General features: G+C 42.6%; 1 pseudogene; it reads left to right on the top strand.

Annotated features, from left to right (window-relative positions):
- The first annotated feature begins 1572 nt into the window (after positions 1-1572).
- LOC102278171 (N-acetyllactosaminide beta-1,3-N-acetylglucosaminyltransferase 2-like) lies at positions 1573-2859 on the top strand (annotated as a pseudogene).
- The last annotated feature ends 2090 nt before the right edge of the window (positions 2860-4949 follow it).

Raw genomic sequence — 4949 nt, 5'->3', positions numbered from 1 at the left:
TATAACTGAATCACTTTGCTGTACACCTGAAACTAACAATGTATTGTAAATATATTTCAATAAAAAATAAAAGGTTTAATATCAAGATACTTTATGGAAATTTCTAGCAGGGCCAGAGTAAAGAAGCCTACACGATAACTATGAGTTCATAACCCCCAGAATAAATGCTAAATCCCTGTCAAACTTCTTTGTCTTTTTTTCCCATATCTGGTAGGTGACCCCTTTAAACATCTGAAACTAACATTGACTGAGTCAGGAGGGCTAATGTGATTTCCCCAAATAGTGCTTTGTTGTTTAAAATAAAGCAACTAAGAAAGAGTATGTTTAAAAAAAATAAAACAAATGAAAAAAGAGCCTATATGATAAAGAACCAGAGCTCATTTTGAAAAAAAAACAAAAAAACAAAAAAAAACGCTTAATCTTTATTTGGCTGTATTTGGTAGAAGTGTAATTTTAGAGAGAAAAAGAATGTTTCAGAAGATATTAAATTCTAGTTTTGTTAATTAAGGTGTATTGACTAAGGCTCAGTTCCCAGATAGTTCCTTGCTGTTATGTTATATTGTTTCAATGTTTAATTAATTTATTAAAAGGATACTGAGTTTCTAATGCTTATTTCAGTAATCATTGGATAGAGATCAGATGCCCCATGAAAATACAGTAATTAAAAGGCCTGTCTCCAATTAAGATGGAAGGACCTTTATTAGATACTCTGAACTATCGCCTCTACAGCAAAAGAAATGGGAATTGACTCTTGGATTAATATTTCCACTTAGAAAGGGCACTGCACTTGTCCATATAGAGGACTATTGACCTCAAAATCACCTTAAAACACCGCTCAGAGAAAAAGCTACCAGATCAGGTTAAGGAGAAGATGACATCTGAAGTGGAGAGCTGACCCAAGACGCTGGACCAGACATGCATACCAATTGCTTTGATAACTGCTCACACTTTTGCTTAGGAACCAACTGTATTTCATGCTCTTATGCAAAGTTAACACAATTGCTTGGTTTATGGTCAGTTACCTATACACAACGGGCTTCCCTGATGGCTCAGACGGTAAAGAATCTGCCTGCAATGTGAGCGACCTGGGTTCAATCCCTGGGTTGGGAAGATCCCCTGGAGAAGGGAATGGCTACCCACTCCAGGATTCTTGCCTGGAGAATTCCATGGACAGAAAAGGCTGGTGGGCTACAGTCTATGGTATCACAAAGAGTCGAACACAACTGAGCCACTAATATACACACCTATACCCAATATTCTTGGGTTACTTTGATGGATTTCTCCACTCCATGGCCCTTAGGCTCTTAGGACATTTATTCTAGAGGAAAGAAATTAATGTCTGTTTCAGAGACTACTGACATTACTAGGTGGGTTTCCCTCACCTGGCCAATTAGTAATATATGCTCTGACCTTGACCATAGATATGAATTTTCCTCTAAAGTTACTCAAGCTCAATCAAGGAAACAAGAAAAAATTTAGCCAAAATTTTATGGGATGGATTCTTGTTATTAACATCAGGCTATTGGTCATTTAATAGGCCACGCATGGAGTGAGAGCGGCTGTGGTCGCCGGGCTGAGCCGCGTGGAGCGGCCGGGACGTGGATGCAGCCAAGATCTCCCACCCCCGCCCCGCCGAGCAGGAGCTGCTCCCAGACAAGATATGAGAAATGAGTGTTGGACGTCGAAGAATAAAGTTGTTGGGAATCCTGATGATGGTAAATGTCTTCATTTATTTGATTGTGGAAGTCTCCAAAAGCAGTAGCCAAGAAAAAAATGGAAAGGGGGAAGTAATAATACCTAAAGAAAGGTTCTGGAAGATAGCTGACCTTCCTCGGGCATACTGGAACAAGGAACAAGAAAAGCTGAACAGGAGGTTCAATCCCATTTTGAACACGTTAGCCAACCAGACAGGAGAAGCATACCGATTCTCCAATATAAGCCATGTGAATTACTGTGAACCTGACCTGAGGGTCATGTCAATGGTTTCAGGTTTCGACAGTTTGCCAGACAGATTTAAAGACTTTCTGCTATATAAGAGATGTTGAAATTATTCACTGCTTATAGACCAACCAGACAAGTGTGCAAAGAAGCCCTTCTTATTGCTGGTGATTAAGTCCCTAACTTCACATTTCAATAGAAAGCAAGCGATTTGGGAATCTTGGGGCAAAGAAACCAATGTGGGGAACCAAACAGTGGTGCGAGTCTTCTTACTGGGCCAGACCCCCACAGAGGACAACCATCCTGACCTTTCAGATATGCTGAAATTTGAGAGTGAGAAGCACCAAGACATTCTTTCGTGGAACTACAGAGATACATTCTTCAACTTGTCTCTGAAAGAAGTACTCTTTCTTTTGGGTGAGCACTTCCTGCCCAAATGCCGAGTTTGTGTTCAAGGGCGATGATGATGTTTTTGTGAACACCCATCATCTCCTGAATTACTTGAATAGCTTATCCGGGAACAAAGCCAAAGATTTGTTTATTGGTGACGTGATTCATAATGCTGGATCTCATCGGGATAAGAAACTCAAGTACTACATCCCGGAAGTTGTTTACACTGGCGTCTACCCGCCTTATGCAGGAGGAGGCGGATTCCTCTACTCTGGCCACCTGGCCCTGAGACTGTACAATGTGACTGATCGGGTCCTTTTCTACCCCATCGATGATGTTTATACTGGAATGTGCCTTCAGAAACTCGGCCTCGCTCCAGAGAGACACAAAGGCTTCAGGACATTTGATATAGAAGAGAAAAGCAGTAGTAACATATGTTCCTATGTAGATTTGATGTTGGTACATAGTAGAAAACCTCAAGAGATGATTGATATTTGGTCTCGGTTGCAGAGTGCTCATTTAAAATGCTGAATTATATGCAAACTACATTTTACATAGAAATGTACCTCAAATAGTTCCCATTTGTGTTCTCCTCCATCAGAGGTCATTTCTATGTAAAACCATCAAAATTGCCTTTATAGGTCATGTACCTTTGACAGCCTCTAAACCCTTCAATTCAGATGATAAAGCATCTGCCTGCAATGCGGGAGACCTGGGTTCAATCCCTGGGTCGGGAAGATCCCCTGGAGAAGGAAATGGCAACCCACTCCAGTATTCTTGCCTGGAGAATCCCATGGATGTAGGAGCCTGGGGGGCTACAGTCCACAGGGTCGCAAAGAGTCGGACACGACTGAGCAACTTCACTCACTTCACTCATTGGTCATTTAAGCTTAAAAACTCCCTTTTGTTGGGAACAATTAAATACTAAGCCTAGTAACACTAGGAAATTGGGCTGGGTGTCTTATGGACAATGCCAATAGATAATTTCCCTTGAAGATAAGAATTGGTATAGACTAAGTCAGATGACCTGCAGTATACTGGGCTGCACCTAGTAGAACTTTATAACTTGTTACTTACAACCTTACTGGGGCTTCCCAGGTGGCTCAGTGGCAAAGAACCCACCTGCCAATGCAGGAGGTGCAAGTTCGATCCCTGGGTTGGGAAGATCCCCCAGAGAAGGAAAAGGCAACTCACTCCAGTATTCTTTCCTGGAAAATCCCATGGACAGAGGAGCCTGGCAGGCTACAATCTATGGGGTCTCATCGGACATGATTGTGCAATTAAGTGAATACACATATGACCTTACTAATCCTGCTATTAATAGCTGTATTACTTCTAGATCCCCTTTCAGTAATCTCATGAACAAACTGTGTTAACAAGATAGTATCTAAAGAAAAAAGATCACCAGACACTGAGAAGACTGCATACGAGCCTACACACACTTCTGGTCTTTTCATCGACCTTCCGGGGGGATGGAGCTGTGTCTCCTTGGCTGGGGTGGTCATGAGCACCATCTGCAGGCTGAAACCATGTTCTGGTGAAAAACTTCAGGGTGAGGTCTATCAGAAAGTTCACCAGCTCATTCCCCCCACTGTCAGCTTTTACCTGGGTTCCTGTGGGGAACTGGGCACCTCAGGTCCATAGGAGCCCCTGGACTCCCTGTTCACTCTTCTTTCTACCAAGTGTTCCCTTCTTTCTACCATGATAGAGGCATGATAGAGGAGAACCTCTTTTGCTGTGTCAACTACAAATTGGCACTTGCCATCTTCCTCTACAAGGATTAAATCAGGTGCTGCTGCAGCTACTGATTTTCAACACTCCCTAAAAGGAGTTCAGGGTGGAGAGCAGCAATGCAGCATTCTGTGCTTGGGTGTGGAGGGGGAGCCCAAACTCCTCATATCTGTTGTTGCTTAGTTACTCAGTCATGTCCAACTCTTTGCAACCCCATGGACTGTAGCCAGCCAGTCTCCTGTGTCCATGGGATTCCCAAGGCAAGAATACTGGAGGGGGTTGCCATTTCCTTCTTCAGGGGATCTTCCCTACCCAGGGATCAAACCTGAGTCTCCTGCATTGGCAGGCGGGATCTTTACCGACTGAGCCACCAGGGAAGCCCCTTCTATTTAGAAAAAACACTAAAATCCTTCATGGTGACGACTGCTCCTCTTGACTAGTAGAAACCTTATGTGAAAATATATGTACAGACTGCATGCACTTCTTCACTAAAATCACATATATACTGACGTTTCCCCTGCATCTTTGGAGTATTTTCTCAGAACTATCTGAGATGCCGTCCCTTGGACCATAGAATCCTCATTTTGCTCCAAATAAAACTTAATTCGCAACTCTCACATTGTACATTTAGAAAAAATTTTCCTCTTAAGTTTTAGCTTAGTGCAAAGTGTTTTCCTTGGACTGCAAGAAGATCAAAACAGTCAACCCTAAAGGAAATCAACCCTGAATATTCATTGGAAGGACTGATGCTGAAGCTTCAATACTTTGGCCACCTGATTCGAAGAGCTGACTCATTGGAAAAGACCCTGATGCTGGGAAAGATTGAAAGCAGGACAGGAAGAGGATGACAGAGGGTGAGATGGTTGGATGGCATCACTGACTCAATGAAC

This window comes from Bos mutus, chromosome 11, assembly GCF_027580195.1.
Source record: "Bos mutus isolate GX-2022 chromosome 11, NWIPB_WYAK_1.1, whole genome shotgun sequence".
Lineage (NCBI taxonomy): Eukaryota > Metazoa > Chordata > Mammalia > Artiodactyla > Bovidae > Bos > Bos mutus.
Note: the sequence above shows the minus strand (reverse complement) of the source record. Positions and strands in the feature narration are given on the sequence as shown.